This window comes from Callospermophilus lateralis, chromosome 19, assembly GCF_048772815.1.
Source record: "Callospermophilus lateralis isolate mCalLat2 chromosome 19, mCalLat2.hap1, whole genome shotgun sequence".
Lineage (NCBI taxonomy): Eukaryota > Metazoa > Chordata > Mammalia > Rodentia > Sciuridae > Callospermophilus > Callospermophilus lateralis.
In genome coordinates this window covers 21,542,064-21,561,548 of record NC_135323.1, presented here as the reverse complement: position 1 = coordinate 21,561,548, position 19,485 = coordinate 21,542,064, and the positions used below count along the sequence as shown (strand labels likewise).

Genomic DNA, 19,485 nt, shown 5'->3' with positions numbered 1-19,485 from the left:
CTTGATATGTTGCCCAGACTGGCCTTGAACTCTTGGGTTCAAGCAATTCTCTCGCATCAGTCTCCCAAGTAGCTGGGACTACAGGTGCACACCATTATGCCTGGCTAGAGTGTTACTCTTTATTTCTGCCTTTCTGTATTTCCTAGTTTTCTAGAATGCACATATGTGGTTTTTGTAAAAAAAAAAAAAAAAATCAATGCCCGCCCTCCCCTCAAAGTATGCAGTACTCTTTCTTCAATTTATTTACATTTCATGGTGCTGGGAATTGAACCTAGTACATCTTACATGATAAGGGAGGTGTTCTACCACTGACCTATAACTCCAGCCTTCTTTCTCCATTTAAAATATTATGTGCCTCAAAACTCCCATGCTGTGAAAAATACTAGCAAGGAAGTCGGGACTTTGCTAGAAGGTGCCCTCATAATTCAAGTGACAGCTAAATCTGCAGTCCCTTATAAGTGAAAAGATCAAGTGTCACAATACCCCACTTTCCTCCCCCTAAATCCCTGACCCCCAAGCAGTGCAGTACTGGGCCTTGATGTTTTAAGAAGTACACGGGGGCATTCTGAGTGTCATAATTTCTGAGGATGTTACTGGCATGTAGTTAGTGCTGGCACCCACACAACCAGTGTCCCACCCAGAAATGCTAGTGAACTCCTACAGGTTGGCCATGTGGCCTTGGAGGTGTTTGAGCCGAAAATACTGCCTCTCTGGGCCATGACTCCTGGGCTGATCAGATCTAATCTCTGAAGAAGTTTGAGAACCGAAGCTAGAAAAAATGAACTGAAATAATGGCGGCCAACAGAGGCCAAATCAGGAGTCTGGTAAAGTCACTGTGCAAGGAAGTATGTGTGATGCTTCTAAGGAACAATGACATGCCAGGGTCCCGTGACTTCCGTGGGTTGCAAAGGGCATGACCAATGTCCCAAGGTATTGTGAGGCCCCGCATGAACTCTCATCAGCTAGATAGCAGAGAGGGATATATTAATTTACAAAGAGCCTATAAAATTTTTTACTATGTCGTTAAATAGACAATAAGTGATATTTCTTTTATTTTACAATACTGGGGGCTGAACCCAGGGGTCGCTCTACCACCGAGCCTCATCCCTAGCCCTTTTTATTTTTTATTTTGAGACAGGGTCTCATTAAGTTGCACAGGGTAGTCTGAAACTTGCAATCCTCCTGCTTGAGCGCTCTGAGTCACCAGGATTACAGCAGGTGTGCACCACTATGTCTGGCCTAAGTGATATTTTATTTATTTATTTTATTTTTTTTTTAAAGAGAGAGAGAGCGAGCATTTTAATATTTATTTTTCAGTTTTTGGCGGACACAACATCTTGGTTTGTATGTGGTGCCGAGGATCGAACCCGGGCCCGCACGCATGCCAGGCGAGCGCGCTACCACTTGAGCCACATCCCCATCCCTAAGTGACATTTTAAAGAATTTTAAACTATCTACTCTATTGATGGGTATTCTGTGTTCCCTTACTTTTCTCTTGAAATGAAAGATTCATTCTTCCAATGACTTATTTTGACAAAGGTAACTTGCTCTCTAAGAGGGATATTCTGTGGGATGTTTGCTGCCTTTTTAATTTTACTGCTCCAAGTACCTAGATGATGACAATAAATGATTGGAGATTTATATGTTCTGGATCTGAAATTCTTAGTTACCTAAAAGTTGAACAGAAAGAAATAAATTTGTACATTTAATAATTTAATGTAGGGCTGGGGATGTGGCTCAAGCGGTAGTGCGCTCGCCTGGCATGCATGCGGCCCAGGTTCGATCCTCGGCACCACATACAAAGAAAGATGTTGTGCCCGCTGATAACTAAAAAATAAATATTAAAAAAAATAATAATAATTTAATGTAAAAAGAACTTAAGATTATGGGAGTATTATGCCCCATGCACAGTACCTAGCTGAATGTTTTGTACAATTTATAGTTACAATTAAAATAATTAAGGTTATAGGCTCAGAGAAGGAAAGCAATAGGCTCAAAGTCACACAGAAAGATAGGACAAAGATGAAACCACAACTCTGGTCCTCTATCTTCTGAGATCAGTGCTCTTTCTACTTAGTTTCTCCCCATGACTGTCATCTCATAAAGCTATGGCCAGTGAAAAAACTGCAGAGTTGTTTAAAAAGTGAGATGTGAGCCAGGCATGGCAGTGTATACCTGTAATTCCAGCTATTTGGGAGGTTGAGGCAAGCAGACTGAAAGTCTGAGGAACCAATATAGGACTCATCTGTCTGTTATTACAATAAGCTACTCCCAATATTACCCACCTCCACATCTGGACCCACCCCATTTCTACTGAGTTTTGGAACTTATACATATAAATTAGAGATTGTGTATATAAATAAAACATTTGGAAATAAACTTTTACCTTTTATTTTTAAATATACATCTCATGAATTTTTTTTTTTTTTTTTTTTTTATTCTGGGCACTCAATCACTGAACCACATTCCCAGCTCTATTTTGTATTTTTTTAGAAACAGAGTCTCACTGAGTTGCTTAGCGCCTCATGGTTGCTGAGGCTGGCTTTGAACTTGCCATCCTCCTGTCTTAGCCTCCTGAGCCACTGGGATTATAGGTGTGTACCACCGCACCTGGCTTCATGAAATTCTTTCATACTTTTTGCTACCTAATAAGTAACACTTTTCCCCCTTTTTTAATATTTATTTTTTAGTTGAAGGTGAACACAATATCTTTATTTCATTTTTTTTTAAAGAGAGAGAGTGAGAGATGGAGAGAGAGAGAGAGAGAGAGAGAGAGAGAGAGAGAGAATTTTTTAATATTTATTTTTTAGTTTTCGGCGGACACAACATCTTTGTTTGTATGTGGTGCTGAGAATCGAACCTGGGCCGCACACATGCCAGGCGAGCGCATTACCAGTTGAGCCACATCCCCAGCCCCTCTTTATTTCATTTTTATGTAGTGCTGGGGATCGAACCCAGTGCCTCATGCACGCTAAGTGAGCACTCTACCACTGAGTCCCAGTCCCAGCCCTATACATTTCCCCTTAAAAAAAAAAATACTTTTATAGTGCAGTACAGTTATACATAACAGTGGTGTTTGTGATAGTGAGGTTCATGTATTATATGTATATTTATACATGCACATAGCATAATTTGCTCATTTTACTCTCTGGTATTTCCCCTTTTCCTCCTCCCTCCCCCTGATCCTCTTCCTCTACTCTACAGATCTTCCTTCTATTTATTAACTTTTTAAATTGGTGTATTATAATTTTACATAAAAGTGGGATTCATTGTGATAAAAATATAGACTGATTCAGGAATTTGTGTATCATCTTTGTGCAGGGCCATGCTAATCTTTTCTGTATCATTCCACTTTTAGTATATGTGCTGTCAAAGTGAGCACCATTTGTCTGGTCTTAATGTCCAGTTCTTATTACTTTTTCAGTAACCTGGTCTTTCTGTCTGAAATCTGTGGGGTCTTTTTTTTAGTATTTGGAATTCAGAAATCTCATTGGGATGTGTCTGGATGCTTATCTTTATTCACAGGAGTCCTTTGACTCTTCACATTCAAATGTCCGTCTCCATCTGTTATTTTACTTTCCTTTGGGGAATCCTGTTATTTGCATATCAGGTCTTCTGAATTGATCTTTCAACTTTGCATTTAATGGCATAATTTCTTTCTCTTTGTATTTCTGATATGTCATGTAATCTTTTCCAGTATCTTCGTGTGTCTCATTAATGACTTTGCCAACTACCAAGTATGTCAAGTTTAAGTAAAAATTCTGGCATTGAAGAAGTAACATCAGGATGAGACTGTGGACCAGCCAGGACCATTAGGTTGATCTGGCATTAAGACCATCCATCACCTGACCACCATAATCCCCTATTTTGATTGGTGGAACACGGTGGTATTTTGGGTCCCCAGAAATAAGCATAAACTTAGAGCCAATGTCTACTAATCCCTAAAAGGTCTAGATATTTCCTTTTCCCCCAGGGCATAGGCACCCTAATAAATGACCATTGGTCTCTTTGGGGAAGGTTTGGAGGAGGATTTATGAGGAGCGCTTGCAGCGGTGGTACAGGATCTTTCCTCAAGGGGACTTCACTGTTTCTTCAGTCAGGGACGTTGACAGCATGGATCTCAAAACTGCTGAGAGGCTGTGACTCCACTGTGGCAACCCAAGCCAGGATTTTGGTTACCAGGTCTAGGCTTTCTTCTCTGTATAGATCAAGCAGGAGAGAAGCATTTGCAGAATGTTGGAATAGGATTCCAATAATCTACTTCTTCATAAAAGCACTGTGAACCCTGGAGACAGTGAGCAAAATCAGCTTTTTCAGAATCTGGAAATGAACCAAAGGCTAGCCACGATGCAAGCCTTAGTTATTCAAGAAAAACATCTGGGTCTTTCTAGGAAGAATGAGCTTGCCCTATTCCCATTATCCTTTCCTTAGGTCCACAATAAGAGCCTCATAGCTAAAGGACCTGTGAGGACCAATAGCCTGGCAGCCACTGGAGCAGGCAGAGCAGGTTTGAAGCTCTATAAAAGCTCCATCCCCTGTGACATGCCACTATTTGACCTGCCTGGACTTTCTGAAAGTCTCTGTTCTCAGGGTTTGTCTTTATTTGACCTGACTATGAACTTTCCCTTGCCTATAGCCTTATCCCTGGGGCATTTGTTGAGAACACTCAGTTTAACATACAACTGCCTGAGGTGATGTACAGGTTGAGAGTAATAAGAGATTGACAAAAGTGGGGTGGAGAGACTGGAGTATGAACTATCTATAGAGAGCTTTGAAAAACTAATACATTCCTGGGAATTGTTAGAAAGTCACCAGTGTGTGTAGGGCTGTGAACATGCCAGGAAAGACCTAGCAAGACCCTAAACTCTCATCTCTACATAATCTTAAGTTTCTGTGCAAGCAGTATGTGAAGGCTAAAGACAACTGTGGAAAGCAATACAGATGCTCTTCAACTTTTGTTGGGGATAGGGCTATATGTTCTGTGAAATCTATTATAAATTGAAAATAACTTGAGTCACAAATACCTTTAAGTTTATTTATTTATTTATTTTGTAGTTGTAGATGAACAGAATGCCTTTATTTTATTTATTTTTATGTGGTGCTGAGGATTGAACCCAGTGCCTCATGTGTGCTAGGAAAGAACTCTGTCGCTGAGCTACAGCCCTAGCTTCCTTTTTAATTTTTTTTTTTTTTTTCAGGGCTGGGGGTAAAACCCAGGGCCTTGCCCATGCTAGGCAAGTGCTGCACCGTTGAGCTACATCCTCAGCCAGAGAAATGCCTTTAATACACTTAGTTTACTGAACATTATATATTAGAGATACAGTCATTTACATCTGTGATTGAGTGGCCAACAGGGAGCTATACCACATCATAAGAGAGTATCATACCACATACTGTTAGCCTGGGAAAAGACTAAATTCTAAATAGTTTTTACTCAGTGCATATCACCTTTGCAACATTTTAAAGTAAAAAAAATCGCAAGTCAAACCATCATAAATGGAGAACCATTTGTAATTGTAAAAAAAATCTGTTTATGGACTTATATTAATATTAGAAAGAGGGAACAGAGTTTTATAAAAGCAAAGTTTTTATGTACTATTGAAATGAAGTTGGTGTAAATGTGACCTAGATTGCTTCAAGTTAACTATAATCCTCAGGGGATCATTAAGAAAGTAATTCAACTGGGCATGGTGGTGCACACTTGTAATCCCAGCAATTTGGGAGGCTGAGACAGTTTCAAGGCCAGCCAGGGTAACTTAGTGAGACCCTGTAGTCAAAATAAAAAACTAAAAGGGCTGGGTATGTAGCTCAGTGATAGAGGCCCTGGATTTAATCTCTACTACCACAAAAATGAAAAGAAAGGGATTCAAAAGAATAAAGGGAAAGAAACAATAAGGGTATTAAAACAAAATGCTAGAAAAATATGTAATACAGAAAGCAATAATGGAAAAATTTAGGAACAAAAAGTAGAATACATATAAAATAGCACAATGACAAATGTAAATCATACCTTATTAGTAATTAGGTTATTTACTGATTTTAATTAGGTTAATGTAAAGAATTAAACACTCCCGTCAAAAGACAGAAGAGTCCATGAACAACGTGGTATATACCTGTAATCCCAGCAATTTAGGAGGCTAAGGCAGGAGGATTGCAAGTTCAAGGCCAGCCTCAGCTATTTAGCAAGACCTTGTATCAGGATAAAAAAATTAAACGAGGGGCTGGGATATAGCTCCATGGCAAAGCGTCTGCCTCACATTTGCAAAGCCCTGGGTTGGATCCCCAGTTCCAAAAAAAAAAGAAAAAGAAAAAAAAAATCAGGGGCTGGGGATGTGGCTCAAGCGGTAGGACGCTCGCCTGGCATGCGTGCGGCCCGGGTTCGATCCTCAGCACCACATTCAAACGAAGATGTGTCCGCCGAATACTAAAAAATAAATATTAAAATTAAAAAAAAAATCAAATGGCCTGGGATATAGCCCAGTGATGGAGTGCCCCTGGGTTCAATCCCTAGTACCATAATGGGCAGGGAGAACAAAAGGAGATAGGGGTGTGGCTCAGTGGTAGAAAGCACTTGCCTAGCATAGTAGAGATCTGGGTTTGAGTTCCATCACTGAAAACAAAAGCAGAATAGTTTTTAAAAAAGATTCACCTATATACTCTAGAATATAAATACGACAAACAGATTGTAAGTAAAAGGATGAAACAAGAAGCTAATATATGCCATGTAAAAGTCACCATAAGGAGATGTGGAATGACTATACTAATATCACACAAAGCAGAATTTAAAATAAATATTTTTGCTCAAGACAGGACATTTTATTTTTTAATTTTTAAAAAATATTTATTTTTTAGCTTTTGGTGGACACAATATCTTTATTTTATTTCTATGTGGTGCTGAGAATCAAACCCAGTGCCTCACGCATGCTAGGCGAACGCGCTACCACTTGAGCCACATCCCCAGCCCCAAGACCGGACATTTTATAATGATAACACAGTTAATTATGTATCAGGAATACATAATTATAAACATATATGCACCTAATGAGCAAACCCCAAAATCAACATAAAACAAAAACTGACGTAACTAGCCGAGCATGATGGTGCATGCCTGTAATCCCAGCAGCTCAGGAGGCTGAGGCAGGAGGATCTCAAGTTCAAAGTCAGCTTCAGCAACTACAAGGTGCTAAGTAACTCAGTGAGACCCTGTCTCTAAATAAAATACAAAATAGGCCTGGGGATGTGGCTCAGTGATTGAATGCCCCTGAGTTCAATTCCAGGTAACCAAAAAAAAAAAAAACTAAAGGGAGAGAGAGGCAATGCTACAAAAATAGCTAAAGACTTCAATACTAGACTTTTGAATAGTGGGTAGAAGATCAACAAGGATATAGATCAAGCAATATTGGAGTTCATTGCTATCTATTTCATATCTAGGGACACTGTGATCAGTTAGTTACCAAGACCACCTCAAGCTAAGAAATAAGATTGCCTGGTGGTCTCTGCTGCCCTTACAGTTGATATATCCATCTTGTTGGGATCTTCTCCATAATCACTGAGACATACTCACTGAGATCAGGATCTCTTCTGTCTCTCTCCTTCCCCCTCCCCTGCTCTCTCTCCAGTATTGAAAATTGAGCCTATGGAACTTTATCACTGAGCTATATCCCTAGTTCTTTTTTTTTTTTTTTTTTTTTTTTTTTAACATTTTTAAAATTTTGATTCAGGGTCTCTCTAAATTGCCATAGTTGACCTTGAACTTGTGATCCTCCTGCCTCAGCCTCCCCAGTCACTGGGACTACAGACTTGTACCACTCTGCCCAGCTCAAGGAGTCTTACCTGTACTATAAAATACAGCAAAGAGCTTTGCAAAGATGGAAGTATTCTCTTTAATGCCTTAACTTAAGGGAGTGCCTTCTGGGTCCTCTCACAGAATATAGTGGACAGATTTCACATGATAAATCACTATCATATCGATCCTTTTAATTTCCCTTTCTGTGTGATACCAGGAAATTTTTAGCATCTCAATCCACTAATTGTAGCCCACCATTAAGTCCAAATCTCAGTCAACAACCAAATAATACCTCTTAGGGCTAACTTGAAACACATAAGCTAACACATTAAATCTGCAAATAAACATACCCACATCAGTGAATTCAGCCCTACTAAGTGTCACATTCTATCCTCACTGATTTAACACCCTTAGAATCCATTTTTTCCATACACCCCATGTTTCTCCACCATATTAACATCTTGCAATTCCTGTGGTGTGTAAATTGTTTCCTCTTGGATCATATAATGTATACCTTCCCCACTAGAACATGCTGAGATTTGACTTCAGTAAAAGGCACAGTAGCAAAAGGGTGGTTTGCATGGGTTTTGAGAGAAATTACTGTCCACTTTCAAGGCATTTGCCCAGGTGAGGAAATCACAGGGCTTTCAAATAGAAGAAATTGTCAGGTGTGGTGGCTCATACCTGTAATCCTGAGTGATTCTAGAGGATGAGGCAAGAGAATCACAATTCAAGACCAGTCTCAGCAACTTTGGGGAGACCCTATCTCAAAATAAAAAAATAAAAAAAGGACTGGAAATGTAACTCAGTGGTAAAATGTCTTTGGGTTCAACCCCTGGTACCAAAACAAACACACAAACAAACAAAAACAAAACAAAACAAATAGTTTCCTAAAACTGGAAGGCAGGTTTCTTCCACTCACAAGGAAGACTGAATGTCTTAGGAGTTCAATATTATCTGCTTCCTATGGGTCCTGCACCATTCCAAATTTCTGTTATTTCCTGGTCAATACCTTAGCATTTTGTTCGTTTGATTTTGTTATTTTTTGCTACCAGGATCAAACCCAGGAACACTTAATCACTGAGCCACAACCCCTGCCCCCTTTTTATTGTGAGATAGGGTCTCGCTAAGTTGCCTAGGGCCTAAATTGCTTAGGCTGGCTTTGAACTTGTGATCTTCCTGCCTCAGCCTCCTGAGCCACTAGGATTATAGGGGTGCATAACATACCCAAGCAGTTTCTTAGTTTTTCCATGACAAATTTGTGGAGACTGAATTCCACTGTCACTGTAATTCAGCAAATCACGCAATTAAATGTTGTGCTTGACTTTTAACAATATCAAAAGTCTACACAAGTAACAGACTGTTTTAGAGGCTGGGGATATAGCTCAATGGTAGAGTGCTTGACTCCCATGCACAAGGCCCTGGGTTCGATCCCCAGCACCACACACACACACACACACAAATAGTAACAGACTGTGTTAGGCTTGTTGTAAAAGCACTCTGGTTTTTTTAGATTGTGACTTGAACTGAAAGTTAATAGACCTGACCTTGTGTTTTTCTCTCTGTAATCACTGAAATGTATTGAAGAGAACCTGCCTTAGCAGTCAAGGGTAGCAATAATTTGGATTCCTAAGGTACATGCTACAGTTGCACACAAGAAGTCATAATCTGGATTAACTGATCCCACGGCACACCATGGTTACTGGCAACCCATTTCCCATTGACAAAAAAGCTTCAAATTGTGCTCAACTCTCCCCACTCTGCATGGTCACACTAAGTTTTGCCCGTGTGACTTTTGTACAGGGGAGAGAGGAAAGAGCCCCTCTGGACCTTGGATTGGCCTCACAGTAGCCTTTTCTTCCTTGAGAGGCACAACAGGAAAAAAAAAAAAAAGAAAAGAAAAAAGAAATTGTGCTCAAGCCCAAGGGCATTACCAGATCAATTCCAAAATTCTATCTTTTTGGAACTATCTCCTTGGATTATTCCCAATATCAATTATTTTATCAGTCAGGGTCCAAACAGGAGATAGAGCCACAATGATAAAATTTAACATTAAAAAAGTTAATTAATTACTAAGAATTATTGGTAGGGGATTGGAACAATGGGGAATTGGCTAACGAGTGCCAATTAAAGAATATAGAGGTAGCAGACATAAAGATCAGCTACTGTCCTTAGGGCTGAGAGTGTTAAGGAAGAGTCCTCTCCCCACAAAGGCATGGCAGAGAAGTCAATGGGACCTCCTAGAAGTCTGCACTCTGCCATGTCAGTGAAGCTGTTGACCACTGAGAACTGCTAGAACCAAGTACTACAGCAAGTGTACTCTGCAGGAGCTCAGTGTTAGAGAGACCTTTACCAATATGCTACCATCCTATCTGCTTATGTATCTTTTAAGAATAATGTTGGAAGGAATTGAGAACTCTAGAAAAACATACTAATACAGGAATCAAGCACTAAAGCATGTGTCCTCAGTAAGAGCCCAGTATTGGAAAAAGCTGTACCAATACAGATATCCCAATGCTGGAAAAAAAACAGATTGCTACAGAAGTCAAGTGCTGGAGGAAGATTGATGTGCCAGTGTTCAGTACTAGAGAAAGCCACATGAAGGTCAAGACGAGTGGTGGGTGTGCAAAGACTTTCCAGGTGTCAGAAGTCACACAAAGGCAGCATATAGCCTGAGGGTTATGACATACACCATTCGAAGAGGAGATGTGGCAAAGTCGTTGCAAGCTTCCCAAGGGCTTCTCACTCTGGACATGCATCTAGGGTAGAGGACCACTGAGATGTTCTCACATATATGCCCCAGCAAAACTACAGCAAGATAAATGAATGCTCATCAGACTAGAACCATGAAGTGCATCCCATCTTTTTGCAGTGTCCCTTCAGCGCCCTCTACCGACAACATTTAACAGTGCTCTATGAAATATGTAACTAGTGGAGCCCATTATCTCATAGCCAATACTGGAAGATGAACTTAGAATTGAGAAGTAATACATTGAAAACTGATATAGACCCACACACTGAGAGCCAATATATTAGGAAGGGCTACCTCTGGACATTTTTCTTCCCTGCAAAGACCAGTGAAATAGCATATCCCTGGGGAAAGTGCAGGGATTAATGGCACCATCAAATAATGGAAAGAAGCCGAGGTAGTGATTCTTGTCAATACCATTCTACTCGCCAGTATGTTCTGTGCAGAAGTCAGATGGATCTTAGAGAACAATGAGGCACTTCATAAACTTTATCAGGTCACGATTCCATTGCATCTGCTGTCAGTTATAGGTCTTTCTTGGGGCAAATCAATATGATTCAGGTATGTAACCATCAACCTGGCTTTATCTCCATTCCAAATACAACACCTGCAGAAGCAGTTTTGCTTTTAACTGGTGAAGCCACCATGGATCTTCAGATTGCCTCAAGGCTCTGTCAAATCTGCTCTCTCATAAAACAATCCACAAAGATTTCAATCATCTTGACATTCTACAACACATCACAGTGGTCTATCTTGATATTATTGGATCTGATGAGCAGGAAGTGATAAGTACTTTAAATGCCTTAGTAAGACATATGCAAACTAGAAAGTGGGAGGTAAACCTCATTAAAGATTCAGGGCCCAGGGATGGGGTCCTGGCTCAGTGGTAGAGTGCTTGTTTAGCATGTGTAAGGGTCCGGGTTCAATCCTCAGCACCACATAAAAATAAATAAATGTTATAAAGTTATAAAAATATTTTTTAAAAAGATTCAGGGCCCATACCTTAGTGGAGTTTCTGCTGACTCAGTGATTTACAGTATGTAAAGATATCTCCTTCAAAGTGAAAGACAAGTTGTAACTCATACAACCTGTTCCTACCTTAAAGAAACTGTATTTGAATGTCAGAGACAAAAGACTACATCATCAATAGAGTCACCTAAACGGTTGCCAGTTTTGAGTAGTAACCAAGGCTCTGCAGCAGATGCCAGTGATTCTAAAAGTGTCCATGGCAAACAGAGATGCTATGAGGGACCTCTAGCCTGCACCAATAGGAGATTAAAATCACGGATTCCCAGGATTTTTAGTAAACCTAAGACATTTTTTTGCAGACAACTATTCTATTTTTGAGAAACTCTGCTACTGGGTGTTGACGGGGTCTAACCAGAGACATCAGGTGACCATGTGAGTTGAGCTTCTCCTCACTAGTGGAGTATCATCTGACTGATCCAGCCATAAGGTTGGTGGTGTACAGCAGCAATCTATCAGCAAATGGAAATGGTATATAGGTGACCCAGATAGGAAAGGTCCAGAAGGTATGAGCCATTTATAGGAGCAGGAGGCTCAGATATCTTCAACACCAACTCCTCTTGCATTGTCTTTATTCCCTCAGTTAATGCCTACGAACTCCTGGGTGTTTCTTATGACCAGCTGACCCAGGTAGAACAAACTAGAGCCTGTTTATAGATCAGTGTACATGATCTACTGTTACCACCTACAGTGACAGCTGTAGTACCACAGCCCCATTGGGTGAAACTGAAGGAAAATGAGGATGTGAAATCCTTACTGGACAGAGCCTGGGACAGGGCATTTGTTCACTCTAACTGGCCTGAGAAACAGGCAGAAGCTCAGGTCTCTACTGATCTGAGGACAGCTGCTGATAGTTTGGCTAGACAGGGATTTGAAAGGAACAGGACTGGAAGATTGTTCACAAGGATGTTTGAGTTCTTGTAACCTGTTTTTGAAACAGTTCTTCTCAAGCAGTTTTACCTCAGTTGGAGCCATTTTATTCTGGGACTAGATTACTCTCCTCTCTTCTGGTTTCTGAGTACTTCAGATGGGTGGTTAGCTTTTCTTTATTCCTGATTTTATTGACTCTTGGCAGTTAGAACAGGATATTAGGTTCTCCAACAGAGGCAAGTGGTATAAAACAACATATATTTATTATTTCACATTTCCACAGGTCAGACAGCATGGGCCTGTCTAGGTGCTCAGCTCAGCGTCTCATAAAGCCAAAATCAAAGTGTTGGCTCATATGTAGAGTTCCCAGGGAAGAAACCACTTCTGAGCTCATTTAGATTGTTGGCCAAATTCTGTTCCTTGCAGGTAGGACAGTGTTTGCTGCTTCCCTGCTAGCTGTCAGCTAGGTGGCATTCCTCATCATAGCTCCCTGTGTGGAGCCAGCAATGCCCCTTGTGCTTCAAATTTCTGACTTCCTCTTCTGCTTCCAGCTGGGGAAAACTCTGTTAGGAGTGTAGCTCAGTGGTAGAGTATATGCTTTAGTATGCACAAGGCCCTGGATTCAATCCCTAGCATCAAAAATAAAAATGGCAACCCCCCATGAGGTCTTAATCTCTATATTTTGACATCGACTGACTTGGAACCTGACATCTGTAAAATCCTTTCACAGCAGTATCTACATTAGTGTTTGTTTGAATAACCAGGAACAGGAATCTTAGGGAGCCATGTTCAGAATTCTGCCTACCACCCCAAGGAATCTCTGTCTTTACCCCAGACCTTGAGAAAAATTAGGCTCTTTATGCCACAGGTTTCTTAGATACCAGCACAAAAGAAAGAAATTATGGTTCAGTTTCTGTAGTCTGGAGAATTACAGTCAGCTCCTCAGTTGGTTTATAAATTTTTAGCAACTTTGTGTGAGTTGGGAAAAGGTGCCCTTTTCTTAAAACAATTTACTGCTATCAGAAAATGTTTGTAATAACATTTTCTGTTATTTTGGGTAAACATACAAAACTATGTTTACCCAAAATCGAATAGCATCTCCAAGAGTTGTGTATGACTCTCACAATTATGAGCAATTGCCCTGATCCCTGTTAGATCCTGTGGTCTTAGATACAACTTCTGTATTCCAACCACTTACCCACCCTAGAGACATTTTTCCCCCAGAATCTTTTTTTTTTTTTTTTTTGTAGTGGAGATTGAGCCCTTATTTGTTGAGGCTGACCTTGAATTTATGATACACTGCCTCAGCCTCCCAAATTGCTGGGATTATAGATGTCACCACCATACCTGGCCTGTGTGTGGGGGGGGGGGGCGTATTTCAAGGGATTGAACCCAGGTTGCCTTACCTTACCTCTAAGCTACATCCTCAGCCCCTTTTATTTTTGGTTTTGAGACAGGGTCTCACAAAGTTGCCCTGTTGAACTTGTGATCCTCCTGTCTCACCCTAGCAGCTAGGATATGGATATGGACACCAGCCCCAAGAATCTTTCTTTATGACATTTTTTATTGATTTATTTTTTATCTGTTGATAATGCAGGGGACATGTGAAATGAAATCACCATCAACTGGCCAGGCGCAGTGGTGCACACCTGTAATTCCAGTGACTCAGGAGGCTGAGGTAGGAGGATCACAAGTTCGAGGACAGCCCCAGCATTTTAGTAAGGCTCTAAGTAACTTGGTGAGACCCTGTCTCAAAATAAAAAATAAAAAGGGCTAGGGATGTAGCTCAGTAGTAAAGCACCTCTGGTATCCCCCCAAAATTGTCATTGGTCTAATCCAGTATTTTGTTATATCCATACACAAATATTCAAGATCTGCAAGAGGCAAACTCTGAAATAACAGCAACATTAAGGTAATAAAAGCAGCCACTAATGTTACTTACTGTCTATATCTATTATAAATGTATAAGTATATATATTGGTTTTGTTTTTGTTTTGTGGTACTAGGGATGGGACCCAGGGTCTCACCCATGCTAGGCAAGTGCTCTATCACTGAGCTACATCCCATGTATAGATACAGATCAGAGATATATATGATCAATAACTATGCACACATGCACACACTCACATATATACATAATATCCTCTTCATTAGAATCCTTTTTGGGTGAATATTATCTCTACAACATAGATAAGAAAAGTGAGGCTCAGTGATATTATATTACTTATCAAAGGTCATGGATAATAAAAAGCTGAGTCAGATTGAAACCTCTACCAGCCAATCCAAAGTTGGTGCTCCTAACCACCTGTGTGGAGATTAGTGTCCTGAATTGAGACCTTTGCTCTGTTCCCCTGAATAGAAGCCAGGGCTATTCTGTAGTGAAGCCAATGTCCTAGCCTAGAACAAGGAAGAGTCCTGGCATGCCCTAGTTCTATCCATGGGAATGGCCTGAAGGGAAAAGTGTGATAGGGAGCTGTTTGTGGGTAAAAGCAGACAGACAGTGGGACTTAGAGGGAAAAATGGTAGGTCCCTGCTCACTAACACATCTCCAGTGCCTGGCACCTGGCTGGTGCCAGGTGACTGAGTGCCTTTCTGATCAACCAGCAGACAGCATGCCACCAAGCTCTCCTCTCTAGGCTCTGCACCTCTGATGTCAACTTCTGCTGTCAACCTCTCCCTTTCCAGTAAATTAACTCATTGTTACTGGACTTGAGAGCATCTACGTTGTTGGCCCTCTGCCAAGTACTTTATAACCTCTACTTATTTGAAGTCCTCACAAAAATCTAACAACAGATTATTTCATATTTCAGAGACTTCTGGATTGGAAAGAAATATCTACTACCTTCTGTACTCAATTTAAATTGGTCAATTTATTAGTCTGTATTTAACAAAAAGGAAGAAATTAAAGCCTTCTGTTCACAGGAGATTTAGGCTTTGATACAAATTTAACTAATTAAAGTATTAAATAATTTAAACTGCAAATACAAATTCAAGATGGTTACTTCTTTTAGCTACTTCATTTGCTTTAAACATATACAAATACAATGCTTATAGAATTTCTTGGGCTGTTGGGGTTGTGGCTCAGCGGCAGAGTACTTGCCTAGCACATGGAAGGCACTGGGTTCGATTCTCAGCACTGCCCAAAATAAGTAAAATAAAGGTATTGTGTCCGACTACAGCCAAAATACTTTAAAAAAAAATTTTTTTTTTTTCCTTGGGCTGGGGGTATAGCTCAGTGGTAGAGCATCTGCCTAGCAAATGTGAAGCCTTGGGTTCAATTTCCAGCACCAGACTGACAGATACACACACAAACACACAGAATTCATTAAAACCTGCCATCAAAAGTGGTTATAAAATTTCTAAAAACTGGATTTAATTTTTGCTTATTCATCCAACACCTTCCTGGAGCCTTTCTAGGATTTTAGTTATTCTTTTTTTTTTTTTTTTTAAATATTTATTTTTTAGTTTTCGGCGGACACAACATCTTTGTTTGTATGTGGTGCTGAGGATCCAACCTGGGCCGCACGCATGCCAGGCGAGCGCACTACCGCTTGAGCCACATCCCCAGTCCGATTTTAGTAATTCTACAAGTTATTATTTGTGTATCTTCCTAGAGTTTTTGTGATCCTACTAGACCTAAAAGAATAAGGAAACTATCCCAGAATAAGCTGAGATTGCAGGTTCTGAGCAGAGACCTGTTGTTAGGTTGAGTGAGTCTCAGGTTCAAATCCAAGCTGCTCATAGTTAGCACTAGCACCTTTTTATGGTGACATTTTTCTTGTTACCACGTGGCGCTTTTAACTTTCCCTATCTGTTTGTCTTCCTTTTGTATGCTTAAAAAAAAAAAAAGAACATTTTAAGCTAGGCATGGTGTATCCCTGTAGTCCCAGCTACTCAGGAGTCTGTTGCAGGAGGATCACAAGTTCGATGGCAGCCTGGGCAACCTAGCAAGACCCTGTTTCAAAATAACAATCCAGAAGGGCTGGGGATGGTAGAGTGCCCCTGGGTTTAATCCCCAGTACTGGAAAAAAAAAAAAAAAGTTTTGTTATGGAAATTTTAAACATACAAATAAATTTCATAGTATATGAACTTTACGAGTCAACTTTACCAATCATCAACTCATGCTCATTGACTCTGTCCCTTTATTATTTTGAAGCAAATCTCAGATATCATAGAATTTAAAATTCTATGTTCTCTAATGAGAAGGTGTTGTTGTTGTTGTTGTTTTGTTTTTGAGTACTGGGGAGTGAACCCAGGGGTACTTTACCACTGAACTACATTCCCAGCCCTATTTATTTATTTATTTATTTTAAATTTGAGACAGGGTCTCACTAAGTTACTTAGGGCATCACTAAGTTGCCGAGGCTGGCTTCAAACCTGTGATGCGCCAAGTCACTGGAATGATAGGTGTGCATCACTATGCCTGGTTAAGGATAAGGATTTTAAACCACCATTATCACAACTAAAAATGTATAATAAATATTATAATAAAATATGCACTGGAAGCTGGGCATTGTGTGGCACATACCTATAATCTCAGCCTCATCAATGTATTAAGCCCTAAGCAACTTAGCAAGACCCTGTTTCAAAAAAAAAAAAAAAGGACTGGGGATATATGACTCAGTGGTAAGCACCTCTGGGTTCAACCCCCCCCCCAGTACAAATATAAATATATATATATATATATATATATATATATATATATATATATATATATATATATTTGTTTTTCATTTTTTTCCAAATATCCTGATTATTCAAAAAAAAAAAAAAAAGGGATACTGTGGATTGAACCAGTTGTGCTTAACCATTTTGCCACATCCCCAGCCCTTTTTATTTTTTATTTTGAGATGATCTCACTAAATTGCTGAGACCAGCTTCAAGTTTAATCCTCCTGCCTCAGCCTCCTCAGTTGCTGGGATTACAGGTGTGTTTACCATGCCCAGCCTCAAATTTTCAATTATCCCATAAATATCTACTAATTTCTTTTAGTTTGTTTGAATTAGAATCCAGTAAGATTTGTTTGAATTAGAATCCAGTAAGAGTCACAGATTTGACTGATTTTATGTGTGTGTGTATATATGTATATACTTTAGTATGTTCCCCAGGGTTGATATATTCAAGTTTCACATGATCTGAGCCATGTCCTATCATTATCATAAACGGACCTGATTTTTGGCATGATTAAAACCTATGTATTCCAGTATTATTTATAATTGGTAGGGTCACTGAGGTTTCACACATACCATTTCTGCCATATCCCCAGACAGAGACTCAAGCCTGACTGCATATTAGAATTTGGGGATCTTTTTAAAGTTGTGGTAAAACATACATAACATAAATTATCATTTTAACCATTTTTTTGAGTGTATAGTCAGTAGCATTAAGTACATTCATGTTGTTGTAAGTCACCACACCATCCATCTCTGAACTCTTCTCATCTGGCCAAACTGAAATTGTACACTGTAAATAATCATCCCCATTCTCCCCTCCCCCGAGGCCCTGGCAACCCCCTTTTCACTTTCTGTCTCTATGAATTGGACTATTCTATGTATTTTATACAAGTGGAGTCAACACGTCTTTGTGCTTTCTTGACTTGATTATTTTACTTGCTATAATATCCTCTAGTTTCATTCATGTTGTAGCATGGGTCAGAACTTTCTTCCTTTTCAAGACTGACTAATATTCCATGGTATCTAAATACCACATTTTATTTATCCATTTATCTGTCAGTAGTCATGTGGGTTAGTTTCATCCCTTGATTATTGTAAATAATGCTGCTGTGAATATAGGTGTTTAAGTATGTCTCTGAGACTTTACTTTCAATTCTTTGGGAGATATCTCCCAAAATATATATCAGCTGGTATTGCTGGATCTTTCTGAGAATCTGCCATACTGTTTTCCATAATGTATGCCCCATTTCATATTTCTACTCACAGTGCATAGGGTTTAAATTTTTCCATATCCTCTCCAACACTTTTATCCTGATGGGCATGAGGAATATCATTGTGGTTTTGATTTTCATTTCCCTAATTAGTAATATGTTGAATATCTTTTCATGTGCTTGTTGGCCATTGTATATCTTCTTGGGACAAATGTCTATTCAGGTCCTTTGTTGTTTTTGATGGTGTGCACCACCTTATGGGGCACCTTTAATTTTTTCTTTTCTTTCTTTCTTTTTTTTTTAATACTGGGGTTAATACCACATTTTATTTATCTATCCAGAGGCACTCTACCACTGAGCTACATCCCCAGACTTTTATTGTCATACAAATACATTCTGGAAACTAACCCCTTATCATAGAATCTGGGAATCTTTTTGTGATGGAACCTAGAGCTCAAAATTATTTTTTTAAGCTTCTCAGGGCTATTTTATTAGGCGATTAGTTAGTCTATCTATGTTAGTTCTCATTAGGATACATGAGTCTCCTTCCATCTGGTGACTTTATGTGTTCCTCGGTGCTATCCAGTCATGGTTAAGGGTCTTACTTTCCTGAAGTTACCAGACTCACAGTTTTTTGGTTCTATTCTTTCCTCTTTGCACAGAAAGATACTAGTTAATATTTATTCCTTATAGAGGAAATATAGAATCAAAATATCCATTTATTAACATTCTTCTGTTTATAACTATTATCAAAATGATACATGTTATCACTTTTCCTGGTACAACTACCTTTTTTTAAAGTCTTTATCATAGCTTTCTAATTTTGAATGACTTATAGATTCACAGCTTTTCCCAGATATTTTACTTAAGCATATTAATGAATAAATATTTTAGTATACCCAAATTGTAACAGCTTGGACAGTGACAGTCCATTTAATTATCATTTGTCTTCATATCACTACCCCTAATGTCCTTGAAAATATCCTTGCTTTCTGGTATCAAAAGGATACTGTAGACCCATTTTTATTCCTTGTCTCAAGGAATTAAATCAGTTACCCTCCAAGAACCCCTGATCAGACATTGTTGGTAGAGGGTAAAGTATAGAACCTATACTTTAGCTAGAAAAAGTTTTCCTTAAGGTAAAATTTGTATTCGTCTCTCCAATTTAA

At 39.4% G+C, this 19,485-nt stretch overlaps 2 non-coding genes across 2 annotated transcripts; one reads left to right on the top strand and one right to left on the bottom strand.

The window, feature by feature from the left end:
• Positions 1 to 3,276: 3,276 nt before the first annotated feature.
• On the bottom strand, positions 3,277 to 3,382 carry LOC143385509 (U6 spliceosomal RNA). The gene has a single exon (XR_013089467.1). It is a non-coding gene; the product is annotated as a U6 spliceosomal RNA (small nuclear RNA).
• A 6,152-nt stretch (positions 3,383 to 9,534) lies between these two features.
• On the top strand, positions 9,535 to 9,666 carry LOC143385521 (small nucleolar RNA SNORA64/SNORA10 family). The gene has a single exon (XR_013089476.1). It is a non-coding gene; the product is annotated as a small nucleolar RNA SNORA64/SNORA10 family (small nucleolar RNA).
• Positions 9,667 to 19,485: the final 9,819 nt, after the last annotated feature.